This window comes from Mustelus asterias, chromosome 6, assembly GCF_964213995.1.
Source record: "Mustelus asterias chromosome 6, sMusAst1.hap1.1, whole genome shotgun sequence".
In the NCBI taxonomy this organism is placed as follows: Eukaryota; Metazoa; Chordata; class Chondrichthyes; order Carcharhiniformes; family Triakidae; genus Mustelus; species Mustelus asterias.
The window spans coordinates 13,011,714-13,026,408 of NC_135806.1; positions in this window are offsets into that span (position 1 = coordinate 13,011,714).

The following is a 14,695-nucleotide window of genomic DNA, read 5'->3' on the forward strand; positions in this document are numbered from 1 at the left end:
AGCTGAGAAAAAAATGCAACAATTGAAAGCCTGAAAGTTAAGCAGAAAGCACCAGAACCAGTTAGTCATAGAGTGCAGAAAAGGCCCTTCAACCCATCGAGTCTGCACCCACAATAAAGGCACGCTAATCCCATTTTCCTGCAATTGTCCCATCTCCTTGACTGTTGTGATATTTCAAGTGCTCATCCAAATATTTTTCAAAGGTCTTAAGGTTTCCAGCCTCCACTACCTTCTGAGACAGTGCATTCCGGATTCCCACCACCCAAGGAAAATGCGACATTTGCTTTCATCAGTCATGGTATAGAGTATAAGAGCAAGGAGGTAATGTTGGAGTTGTACAGAGTGTTGGTTAGGCCGCAGCTGGAGTACAGTGTGCAGTTCTGCTCACCTCACTATAGGAAGGATGTGATCGGACTAGAGGGGGTACAGAGGAGGTTCACCTGAGATGGAGCATTTGAGCTCTGAGGAGTGACTATATAGGCTTGGGTTGTTTTCTTTAGAGCAGAGAAGGCTGGAGGGGAGGGGGCATGATTGTGGTAGATAAGATTATGAGGGGTCTGGACAGGATGAGTAGGGAACAGCTGTTCCCTCTGGTTGAGGGGTCCATGACGAGGGGGGATTGTTTTAGGGTAAGGGGCAGGAGATTCAGAGGGGATTTGAGAAAAAAAACCTTTTCACTCCGAAGTTTGTGGGAACCTGAAGTGCACTGCCTGGGAAGATAGTGGAGGTTGGAAACTTACAACCTTTAAAAAATATTTGGATGAGCACTTGAAATATGGTAACACTCAAGGATATGGGACAAGTGCAGGAAAATGGCTTTAGTGCGGCTTTACTGGTAGATATTGTCGGTGCAGACTCAATAGGCTGAAGGGTATTTTCTGCACTGTCCATCACTATGGCTATGACGATGACACAACAGCCGCATGGGAACACCACAACCTACAATCACCCATCCAAGTGAGGAACTATTCTTACTTGGGCACACATCACTGTCGCTGGGTCAAAGTCCTGGAATTTCACCCTCACCCCCCAGCACCCCCCCCCCCCCCCCAACAAACAGCACTGTGTGAGTACCTGCACCACACAGACTGCAAAGATTCTGGACAGCAGCTCACCATCGCCTTCTCAAAGTTAAATAGGATTGGGCTGCCAATGCAGGCGTTGCCTAATGACACGACATCCCGTGAATGACTACAAATAAATCAGTCGTGGAATGTAAGGACCTGATAATTTACATCGTGTCACAACCACTGTCTGACCTCCTTGGCAGTTCGTCATTTTCTATATTCCAGCGTTTTCTTTTCATTTGAGATTTCCAGGAGCTGCCGTATTTTGCTATTGCTTGAACCAATTAGAGTGTCCTTTTCTTCCTTGTACTTTGCTCCCAGCAAAACTAACGAAAAAGTCACAAAATAGGATGAAACTTCTCCCCATGCCCTGCAGCTACGTAGCGACGAGCACAGGCTGGGGTCTGCTTGAAGGCAATAACACATTGCAGGCTTAGGATGACATTGATAAATTATACTCCCACATTGTTCCAACAATGTAAACCATGCTCTGCAGCCTTTGGCAGGCTATTGTGTTACACCCCTGCTTTTCATTTGGGTTTTTCAAAAATTGGCAACGTTTTTAAGATTCTTCCGTTGGCCGTGAGTGCCACATTTTTAAAATTTATTTATTAGTCACAAGTAGGCTTACATTAACACTGCACGGAAGTTACTGGTAAAGTCCCCTAGTCACCACACTCCGGCGCCTGTTCGGGTCAATGCACCTAACCAGCACACCTTTCGGACTGTGGGAGGAAACAGGAGCACCCGGAGGAAACCCACGCAGACACGGGGAGAACGTGCAGACTCTGCGCAGATCGTGACCCAAGCCGGGAATTGATCCCAGGTCCCTGGCGCTGTGAGGCAGCAGTGCTAACCACTGTGCCACCGTGCTATCCCCTTCCGCAGTGCTTTCAGGAAGGGAGTTTCGGGATTTTGACCCAACAAAAGAGAATGAATAGTGATATTGTTCCAAGTCAGGATAGTGACTTTCGGAGGTGTGGGTGTGGGTGGAGTGGGCAGATAATGATATTCCCATGCATCCATTATCCTTGCCCTGCTGGGCGGTTTGGAAAATGCTGTAAAGAAAGCTTGCTGTGTTGCTTCAGTGCATTCTGTACATACAGTGCATTCTGTACATACAGTGCATTCTGTACATACAGTGCATTCTGTACATACAGTGCATTCCGTACATACAGTGCATTCCGTACATACAGTGCATTCTGTACATACAGTGCATTCTGTACATACAGTGCATTCTGTACATACAGTGCATTCCGTACATACAGTGCATTCTGTACATACAGTGCATTCTGTACATACAGTGCATTCTGTACATACAGTGCATTCCGTACATACAGTGCATTCTGTACATACAGTGCATTCTGTACATACAGTGCATTCTGTACATACAGTGCATTCTGTACATACAGTGCATTCCGTACATACAGTGCATTCTGTACATACAGTGCATTCTGTACATACAGTGCATTCTGTACATACAGTGCATTCTGCTGCCATTGTGTAATAGTGGTGAAGTTAAATAAAGCTTAAGGCGGTTTATGGGATGGCAATCCTGAGCTTTGTGAGTGTTGTTGGAGCCGCACTCATGCAGGCAAGTGGAGAATACTCCACCACACTCCTGACTTATACCTTGTCGGCAGTGGACAGGCTTCCAGGAGGTGAGTTACTCACTTCAAAATTCCCATCCTCAGACCTGCTCTTGCAGCCACAGCATTTATATGGCCAGTCCAGTTCAGATTTCTTTGTCAATGTTAGTCCCGAAGATGTCGATGGCGGTGGAATTAGTGCTGGTAATGCCACTTAAGGTCAAAGGAAGATGGTTGATTTCTCTCCTGTTGGAGCTGCTCATGTGTCACCATGACAGGAAACTGAGTGAGTGAGTGAGTGAGGTCTACCCACAACCACAGACATATTGAACTGTTTGAAGAAGGTTAGTGTTTTTTAAAATTAACAGGAAAATAATTTCACACCCAGGGTTGTCAGGATTCTCTTCAAACTGGGACCCTCTGGAAAGAAAGAATGTTTAATAGTGCAGACCTTGAGTATTGCTGAAAAAAAAAGGTTTAGGGTAGAATTTTCCCATCCTGCCCACCATGGGAATCGTAGCAGGCGGGAGTGGACCATGCAAATGTCCGTTGACCTTGGGTGGGAATTTCCGGCCTGAGGGTGAGCGTGGCCGGAAAATCACGCCCATTATTTTTCATCTTGCACTCATCAGGAGAATTCACAAGAATACTAAGAAGGAAGGCATTAAAGATAAGTTCTGGACATTGATGAGATACTTGCCAAACATCCAAAATGTCCTGTGGAGGATGAAATAACCCCATCTCCTGTTGATTTATGTCTTGAAATGTATTATAAGTTTCAGGGATAGGAAAATCAAAAACATGTGAACAGTTGGTCTACAACAATGAATGGAAGACATTTTAATTGAATTCCCTTCCAGGGAAAATCAGACAGGAGCTTAAAAACTGGTTGTGCCAAGCCGAATCCGAGAATGAGCAAGTAGAAGGAGAAAAAACATGACAGTCACCTAAAACATTCTGAAAAAGTTCAGGAAAGATTTCTCTCTCTCTCTTTCTCTGCCTGGAAGCAAAGTGCAAATCAGAGCAAAGTCAACTCCAGAATTCTACAGGAAACTAACTAACTTCAACTTGCTGCAATGCCTCAAAGACAAGCAAGTCTGAAAGACATGCTGGTTCGGTGTGTTGGCCATGCTAAATTCTTCCTCAGTGTACCCGAACAGGCACCGGAGTGTGGCAACTAGGGGATTTCCACAGTAACTTCATTGCAGTTAATGTAAGCCTACTTGTGACATGAATAAATAAACTGAAGCTTAAAAACTTGATAACTTAATCTTTTTAACTTTTAATTGGATTCTAACTTTCTTATTTCTGATATCTGCGTGTAATCGCATATTTATTAGTTTTTCTTGGGTTTAGTAACTAATAAACTTACTCTTTCTTTGATCCAAGAAAACCTGGCTTGATTGGCTCCTTCTTAACGGATAAATACAGCTGAGTTGGAAAAGGAATTTATAGGGAAAATACATTTTAAAGCACGATTTCTGACTTTATTATGGAGGGAAGGTCATTGTTAAAGCAGCTAGAAATGGCCCAGGGTACTATCCTGAAGAGCTACTGCATTCACTGGGGTCTACTAGATGGTGTCTCTCAGCAAAGTTTCACGTTGTCCACAAGGCAGTGTGGAGGGAGGTATAAAATTGAATGGACGGGATTTCCCCTGGGGTCCTGCCCACCTAAATTCAGGTGCAATCTCTTGCTTAGGAGAGCAGGGCTTGAGGCGGGAAACCTGTCCTCTCACCTATAAAGGCCCTTAATGGCCACTTTTTCTGCCCAACCTCAATTTTTAGGCTGACAGGAGCGGGTGTGGGTAGAGTGTGAAACAGAGAAAAAATCTTTGCTCATCTCAGGCGGGAAGGAGGCGGCACACCTCAATCTGAAAACCCCTTGACCTTGGGGTTCCGGGCCTCCCTCCCTCCCTGATCGACCCCTCCAACACGGTGATCACCCCCAATCTCGACCTTCCCTGGGTGTCCCCTACCTTCCTGCCGCCACGAGCCCGATAGTACCGCATGGTAGGTTGTTGCATTAAGTTAAATCTCACAGGATCCAGGGTGAGGTATCTAAATGGATACAAAATTGGCTTCTTGACAGAAGCCAGAGGGTGGTTGTAGAGAGTTGTTTTTCAAACTGGAGGCCTGTGACCAGTGGTGTGCCTCAGGGATCAGTGCTGGGCCCACTGTTATTTGTCATTTATATTAATGATTTGGGTGAGAATATAGGGGGCATGGTTAGTAAGTTTCCAGATGACACCAAGATTGGTGGCATAGTGGACAGTGAAGAAAGTTATCTCCAATTGCAATGGGATCTTGATCAATTGGGCCAATGGGCTGATGAATGGCAGATGGAGTTTAATTTAGACAAATGCGAGGTGATGCATTTTGGTAGATCGAACCAGGGCAGGACTTACTCAGTTAATGGTAAGGTGTTGGGGAGAGTTACAGAACAAAGAGATCCAGGGGTACATGTTCATAGCTCCTTGAAAGTGGAGTCACAGGTGGACAGAGTGATGAAGAAGGCATGCGGCATGCTTGGTTTCATCGGTCAGAACATTGAATCCAGGAGTTGGGACATCTTGTTGAAGTTGTACAAGACATTGGTAAGGCCACACTTGGAATACTGTGTGCAATTCTGGTCACCCTATTATAGAAAGGATATTATTAAACTGGAAAGAGTGCAGAAAAGATTTACTAGGATGCTACCGGGACTTGATGGATTGAGTTATAAGGAGAGGCTGAATAGACTGGGACTTTTTTCTCTGGAGCGTAGGAGGCTGAGGGGTGACCTTATAGAGGTCTATAAAATAATGAGGGGCATAGTCAATATATTTTCTCAAAGGTAGGGGAGTCTAAAACTAGAGGGCATAGGTTTTAGGTGAGAGGGGAGAGATACAAAAGTGTCCAGAGGGGCAATTTTTTCACACAGAGGGTGGTGAGTGTCTGGAACAAGCTGCCAGAGGTAGTAGTAGAGGCGGGTACAATTTTATCTTTTAAAAAGCATTTAGATAGTTACATGGGTACGATGGGTATAGAGGGATATGGGCCAAATGCGGGCATTTGGGATTAGCTTAGGGGTTTTAAAAAAAAAGGGCGGCATGGACAAGTTGGGCCAAAAGGCCTGTTTCCATGCTTTAAACCTCTATGACTATGACTCTATGGCCTACTTTTCCAACGGTCCTGAGACTTAGTTCCAGCAGGGCACTGCAGTACCACTTCTGACCACCACAGCGCTGTGTGTATCCAAGTTAGACTGCTGTTGGCCTATCATAGAATCCCTACAGTGCAGAAGGAGGCCATTCAGCCCATCGGGTTGCAACGACTCTAACAGAGGACGTTACTCAGGCCCTATTCCCGTAACCACAAGTATTTATCCCGCTAAATCCCCCTAACCTACACATCCTGAGACACTAAGGTGCAATTTAGCATGGCTAATCCATCTACTCTCCACATCTTTGGACTGTGAGAGCAAACTGAAACACCCGGAGGAAACCCACATGGACACGGGGAGAACATGCAAACTCCACACAGGCAGTGACCCAAGGGCAGAATTGAACCCGGGTCCCTGGCATTGTGAGGTAGCAGTGCTAACCACTGTACCACCATGCCACCCCTGTCAGATGGACTGAGGGGCCGGACTTCCTTCCAAGGATGGATGGAAGTCCTGCCCACTGTCAATCAACACTCGCGCGTTATGCGTCGACTCTCGGAATGTCAAGAGTCCTTTTCTCGCCATCCTTAAAATTCAACCCCCTGTGATAGAAGGGAAATCACAGCTGACTGCATAATCCTCGACAGCTACTGTTGGCTGAAAAACCTACTGGCTCTACATGAAACTTCAAAGATTGTTCTATGAAAAGTATCAAGTTGTCTAAGGGCTGGTCATCATTTGGTTTTTCCATAATTCCTAAAAGTACGTCAACATCGCCACTCGATAAGGATGTGTGTGGATTGTTAATGAGATAGACAGAGAATCAACAATCTTTCACCCCTTGTAACAAAGAAGGATAATTAGCTTGAATTTTGTTGGAAGATTGTGCCACCTGGGCCTTGCAGTTTAATTCCTGATGGATGAAGGGATATTGGCTGAAGCCAGCCCAGGAGATCAAGCAGTATGTTGACACCAGCTCCAGTTTTCTAAGTTGGCTTCAAGGCCTTTAATTGACTGTATCCGACCAACAGTCTTGTTTAGGACCGCTTACTCCCCGAGAATCTCTGTAATTTTGCCTTAGTCTTGATTTCCAATTTCCTGACTGGAGTGTGTCTCATAAATATTCTCTGGTGTTGCTGATCGATTCGAGTTGTTGAACTTAACAGAATCACTTAGAAATGTCCAGTCTTCCCACACTGGAGGCACTTTGCACCCCCTGCTGGGCAACCTTAGCATCTCTGTTGTTTCTTTGCACCATCGCATAAGCATTTCAAAATGGCTGCCGTGGGATTTTCCCACTCTTTTGCCCATTTTGGCAGGCTTTTGTGTGGGTGGGGCTGCTGCTTTTTGGTCTATCCCATTAACAGAGTCATCTAGAGACTCGGTGTCATGACAAATTGTAGCCCGATATATATCTCTGAACTAAGCCTCCTTGATCTAAAGTAAGGTCTCTTAAAAAATCAGAGAGCTTTTCATCACAACTCCAGTGATGACGAGGTCATGAATGAGCTCATCTTTCATTGCCACATATCCACAAGAACTTGCTGGGTAATTTTTGTTTATTGATTTCCGGGATGTGGGCATCGCTAACTCGACCAACATTTGTTGCCCAACCCGACTTGCCCTTGGACTGAGTGGCTTGCTAGGTCATTTCAGAGGGGCAGTTATTGAGGTGGATCTGGAGTCATATATAGGCCAGACCAGGTGAGGACAGCAGATTTCCTTGCTTCCCTAAAGGTCACCAGTGAACCAGATGGGCTTTTACAACAATCGACAATGGTATCATGGTCATTGATAAACTTTTAATTGCGCATTTTTAAAAATTAACAATTCAACTCTTTCCCATCATAGAATTATAGAATCCCTACAGTGCAGAAGGAAGCCATTTGGCCCATCGAGTCTTCACCCACCACAAACTCACCTATCCCCTATTCTCGTAACCCCACATATTTACCCTGCTAATCCCTCTGACACTAGGGTCAAATTAGCACGGCCAATCAACCTAACCCACACATCTTTGGACTTTGGGAGGAAACCAGAGCACCCGAAGGAAACTCACGCAGACACAGGGAGAGTGTGCAAACTCCACACAGATAGTGACCTAAGGCCGGAATTGAACCTGGGTCCCTGGCGCTGTGAGGCAGCAGTATTAAACACTGTACCATCCTGTGGACCTTTGGTTAAAGAATGCTACTCTATCACGAGGTCTTGCTTCATACATGTCGAAGGCCACTACTCCCCCCACTGTTTTAGGAAGGCATTGTCCACTAATGGACCCACGGCTAAAGAAACAAACTGACCTGGTGCTTTTGCTCTTCAACATGAAGGCCCGTTGCTGCTTGACATTGGAGAACTTCAGTCTTACTCCGGTACTTGCTCAACCTGGTTTAGTAACACTATATATAAGATAGGTTACAGAGTAGGTCTGTCTCTCCTTAGTACAGTGCGTTCCATCCTCTCTCGAGAGAGACAGAATGTAGCACATGACTGCTGATCTCACTGACACGTCATAGTCTACATCACTAATTATCATAGCTGTTCTATTCCCCAATTACGCATCAATCGATTTGGATCAGTGGCAAGATCCTGGAAAGTGTGAACCATTTTCCATATCTAGGGAGCCTCCTTTCTATGAAGGCAGACATAAAAGATAGAATTCATCATTGCTTCTTTGAATAATAGAATCATAGAATCGCAACAGTGCAGAAGAGGCCATTCGGCCCATCAGGTCTGCACCAACACTCTGACAGAGTTACTTACCCAGGCCCTCTCCCCCACTCTATCCTCATAATCCCACACATTTACCATGGCTAATCCATCTAACATACAAACCTTGGGAGACTAAGGGGCAATTTAGCATGGCCAATCCACCTAACCTGCACATCTTTGGAGTGAGGGAGGAAACCGGGAGCATCCGGAGGAAACCCACGCAGACACGGGTGAATGTACAAACTCCACACAGACAGACACCCAAGGTTGAAATTGAACCTGGGTCCCTGACGCTGTAAAGCAGCAGTGCTAACCACTATGCCATCGTGCCAAAAAACAAATGAATTGTTTGTGAAAGGGATGCCAATCAAGTGGGCCACTTTGTCCTGGATGGTGTTGAGGTTCTTCAGTGTTGTTTGAGCTGAGTGGAGAGTATTCCATCAACTCCTGCAATTGTCAAAATCCTGGAATTCCCTCCCTAAGAGCACTGTGGGTGCACCTGCACCACAGAGACTTGAGCTGTTCAAGAAGGCAGCTCGCCATGACATTCAAAAGGGCAATTAGGGAAGGGCAATAAATGCTGGCTTAGCCAGCAATGCCCAGATCCCTGGAATGAATAACAAAAAAATGTATATGTCACCTTTTAAAATGGAAATAAGGAGAATGTTTTTTCTCTCAGAGGGTCGTGAGCATTATCAGGCTAAATGTGATTTTTGATTTGATTTGATTTATTATTGTCACATGTATTAGTACACTGTGAAACGTATTGTTCCTTGCACGCTATACAGAAAACCCATCCCATTCATAGAGAAGGAAAGGAGAGGGTGCTGAATGTAATACTACAGTCATAGCTAGGGTGTAGAGAAAGATCAACTTAATATAAGGTAGTTCCATTCAAAAGTCCGATAGCAGCAGGGAAGAAATTGTTCTTGAGTCGGTTGGTACGGGACCTCAGACTTTTGTATCTTTTTCCCAACAGAAGAAGGTGGAAGAGAGAATGTCCGGGGTGCATGGGGCCCTTGATTATGCTGGCTGCTTTTCTGAGGTAGCGGGAAATGTAGATAGAGTCAATGTGTGGGAGGCTGGTCGGCGTCATGGACTAGGCTACGTTCATGAGGCTACGTTCATGACCCATTGTAGATTTTTGTGGTCTTGGATGGAGCAGGAGCCATACCAAGCTGTGATACAATTAGAAAGGATGCTTTCTATGATGTGTCTGTAAGAGTTGCTGAGAGTCATAGCGGACATGCCGAATTTATTACACCCGCCATCGAATGTCATCCCAAGAATAAAACATGACTTCCTTAAATTTGAATCAGGGAGATAAAGGAGATACTAAGGAAGGTGATCAAACACTTGGATGAAGAGGTAGGCTTTAATGAGTGTCTTAAGGGAGAAGAGATCTGTAGAGAGACAGAACAACATTTCAAAACCTCAGGTCGAGGCAACTGAATGTATGTCGGTCAAGTCTGGTGTGATGAGATTGGGGATATGCAAGAGGCCAGAACTGGAGAAGTGCAAAGGTCAATGACTCGAAAATATAGTACTGGGGATCATGGTCACCTTACTCCTGGTACACAGAAGCACAAAGCACTTAATATTATGAGGACTAATGATTCTGAGTTCTGAACAGTCCTGCAATATGCACTGGAATTTATCAATTTCTATTGACTGCCTCTCTCTGCATTGATGTTTTCTATCAGAACCATTCCGAAATAGGTTCTACTATTTTTCAAACGGAACTTGGAACAATAAATCATTCCACTGCCAGGTCACCAATGGTCTACCTCTGCCATTACTTTATAATTTGATTGGCAGCTGGGATAAAGTATTGGTTCAGGGATTGTTCCATTGATTTTAATGGGTGTGTGTGCGTGATGGGGGAGCTGCAGGAATGTTGGGGGCGCTGTACTGTGATTATTAAAGGTATTTATCTCACCACGGGTAATGTGAGGTGGAGGGGCATCAAATTGTGACTGGACATAAGAAATGGCATAAGCCATTGTTTCCTGGGACCTTTACACAGTCAACTGGGCCCAAAGGCATTGATTGGTGTACCAATACAGTGGCACCAGTTTCCAGGAATTTCTGGGCTCTTTCGACAACTATTCAGTTGCAATGGCTGTTATGCGCCTGTATATTTAATAGTACATCAGACATTGGAATATAAGAGCAGCGACAAAAATATGTAAGCAAGTGCAGATTGTAACTTTGTAATACTAATTAGAAATTGCTTAAGAAAATAGTTTTCAAACATCAAAGCACATTTTGTTTATGGAAAACTGCTCCAGGCATCAATAGAATCATAGAATTGTGCAGCATAGAAGTAGACATTCAGTCCATCACACTTGTGGCACAACAACACCAGGGACCCAGGTTCAATTCCGGCCTTGGGTGACTGTCTGTGTGGAGTTTGCATGTTCTCCCCACGTCTGGGTGGGTTTCCTCCGGGTGCTCCGGTTTCCTCCCACACTCCAAAGATGTGCAGATTAGGTTGATTGGCCATGCTAAATTGTCCCTTAGTGTCCCAAGATGTGTCGGTTAGGGGGATTAATGAGGTAAACATGTAGGGTGACGGGGATAGGGCCTGGGTGGATGTTCTGTTGCAGAGTAAGTGCAGACACGATGGGCCAAAGGGCCTCCTTCTGCTCTGTAAGGGTTCTATGAGTCTATACTTGTTCTTTGAAAGAGCTATCCAATTAGTCTGACTTATTTCCTCTTTCCATTTGGACTTCTTTTCTTTGTGAGTTTATGTCCCATTTCTCTTTGGTAGTTGCAATTGAATTTACTTCCACCATCCATTCATGTAACGCATTCCAGGTCATAGAATCTCTACAGTGCAGAAGGAGGCCATTTGGCCCATTGAGTCTGCACCAACTACAATACCACCCAGGCCCTACCCTCTTAACCCCACACATTTACCCTGCTAACCACCCTGACACTAAGGGGCAATTTAGCATGGCCAGTCCACATAACCCGCACATCTTTGGATTATGAGAGGAAACTGGAGCATCCGGAGGAAACCCACGCAGACACGAGGAGAATGTGCAGACTCTGCACAGACAGTGACCCGAGGCCGGAATTGAACCCAGGTCCCTGCCGCTGTGAGGCCGCAGTGCTAGCCACTATGCCACCCTAACATCATAACAACTTGTGAAAAAAATCATTTTCCTCATTAGAATCTTTGCCAATTAGCTGAATGTGTGTCCCGTTTCCTTAGTTCCTCCAATTCCTCTATCAAATCCCCTCACAATTCTGAGCACCTCTATTAAATCTCCTTTAAAACCTCTTCAATCTTAAAGAGAGTGATCACTGTTTCTGCAGAGAGTGCACATACTTTAAGGCTCAAATACCTGATATTATTCTGTTCAATCTCCTCGACACTTTCTCCAAGATCTTGACATCCTATCATTAGTTTGAGCCTAATGATTGGCCACAATATTCCAGCTGACATCTAACAAATGATTTATAAAGATTTGCCATTTGTTCCTCAATTTTGTACGCGATAGGCTGGATTTTGCAATGGGCTTTGTGACACCAACATCAGAGCACAATGCTGGCAACAGAACTGATACAGACAGATTAAGTGAGTGGGCAAAAACTTGGCAGATGGAATATAATGTGAGAAAGTGTGAAGTTAGGCACTTTGGTAGGAAGAATAAAGGAGCTGAGTATCATTTAAATGGAGAAAAGCTGCAGAAAGCTGCAGCGCAGAGGCACTTGGGAGTCCTCGTGCTTCAATCACAAAAAGCTAGCATGCAGGTTCAGCAGGCAACAGGGAAGGCAAATGGAATATTGGCCTTTATTTCAAAGGGAATGGAGTATAAAAATATGGAAGTTTTGCTAAAACTATACAAGGCACGAGTTAGACCACATCTGGAATACTGTGTACAGCTTTGGTCCCCTTATCTAAGGAAAACATATACTGACATTGGAGGCAGTCCAGAGAAAGTTCATTACATTGATCCCAGGTATGGAGGGATTTTCTCATGAGGAGAGGTTGAGTAGGTTGGGCCTTTACTCATTGCAGTTCAGAAGAATGAGAGGTGACCTTATTGAGACATATAGGATTCTCAGGGGGTTTGACAGGATAGATGTTCAGGGATTTCTTCCCCTTGTGGGAGATTCGAAGATCAGAGGACATCATCTCAGAGTAAGGGGTTGCCTAATGAAGACAGAGACTAGGAGGAATTTCTTCTCTCGGGGGGTAGTGAATCTGTGGAATTCTTTACCGCAGAGTGCTGTAAAGGCTGGGTCATTAAGTATGTTGATGGCTGAGATAAACCTGTTGGACTTTAACCTGGTGTTGTTAGACTTCTTACTGTGTTTACCCCAGTCCAACGCCGGTATCTCCACATGATGGCTGAGATAGACAGATTTTTAATCGGGAAGGGAATCAAGGGTTAAGGGGATAAGGTGGGAAAGTGGACTTGAGGATTAGCATATCAGTCATGATCTCTTTGAATGACAGAGCAGACTCGATGGGCCGAATGGTCTACTTCTGTCCCAGTGTCTTATGTTCTAACGGCTCAGCGATTTTACAGAAAGGCGCCTCTTAATTAGCTGCCTTGGGTGGGCCCAAGTAGGGATACAGGCAGGCCACTGATACTGTTGACAGGGCTGACAGTTTTGAAGCCTCAGGAGCTTTACGAGAAGAGGTGGGCATGGCTGAGGCGGGTCAGGCACCTTGGGAGCACTTGAAGGTGGATGTGCCCTCGTAGAGGTAAGTGCATATTAAAATTCAGGATAGCCGAGGGGAGAAGGCTCTGCTAATCACAGGGAAAACTCCTCTGGAGGGCGGGGGTTCATAGCAATAACGGAGACTGCCTTTCCTGTATGTGGTCCCCTCTATAGGGCATAGCCCCTCAGACTCCAATACTACAATAGCTCCCCGTACTACCACTCTGAGATTATGTCCTCTGATCTTCGAATCTCCCACAAGGAGAAGAAACCCCTGAACATCTATCCTGTCAAACCCCCTTGAGAATCCTATATGTCTCAATAAGGTCACCTCTCATTCTTCTGAACTGCAATGAGGCTGCCTTGTTGTAGTTGGCAGGGGGTCACTTCTGTTGTCGGTAAAATGCTGGCAGCCCCATAAAATGGCCCTCAGTAGGGCAGCGAATCGGTCTCACAGTCCACCCCCAGAAAACTCACCTGGCGGGGGTGGCAGGGAGGTGGTGGTGTGGTGGGGGGGGGGGGGGGGGAGTGGTGGGGGAGGTGAGGGGGTGCCACACTGGGAAGTCATCCTGATCCAGAGCATTTCTGTTTGATTGGCTCTCCCCCTCCATTCCTGCCACTCACGGGCCAGTAAAACTCTGCTCAGTCTCTCTATATAACAAATCCAATCCGATTTATTTTTTAAATAGCTTCGTCGCTTGTCCAACCACCTTCAAAGATTTATTTATGTGAATCCCCGAGTCCCTCTGTTCCTGCAGCCAGTTTAAAATTGCATCATTTATTTTACACTGTTTCAGCACATTTGTCCTTTAAAATGCCTCACTTCATTCCTCGACATTATACCCCATCCTTTCAGTGTCTCTCCATTTCACCAATCGGCCTATGTTCTCCTGACGTTTGCTAATATCCTTCTTATTGTTTACTACACTTCCAAGTTGGTGTCAAGCACAAACTTTGAAATGGGGCCGCTGACCCCAGATCCAGATCGTGGGTGGCATTTTCCAGCCATGCTCGCCCCCAAGGCTGGAAAATCCCACCCGAGGTCAACGGACCTCTGCATTATCCGCATGCCGCTTTTTATGATTCCCATGGCAGGCGGGATGGGAAAATTCCACCCCGTACATCATAGAAAAGGACACAATCATAAAATCCCTACAGTGCAGAAGGAGGCCATTCGGTCCATCAAAATCACATCGACAACAATGTACTATCCCCACATCCCCATCCCCTGACACTAAGGGTCAATTTAGGACGGCTAATCAACCTAACCCACACATCTTTGGACTATGGAAGGAAACCAGAGCACCCGGAGGATTCTGACAGTCCCTGTGAGATGTACTTTGTGCACATTTTCTACACGTATTAGTAAAGCAGCTGCATAGATATGAGAAAAAAATAACATTACTTCTGTTGTCATGTAAATGGCTTATCTTCTCTGCTCTCAGATCCTTTGCTGGAGGTAGGCATTTATGTTAAACAATTTGCAGTGCACTTGTTGAATGAGTC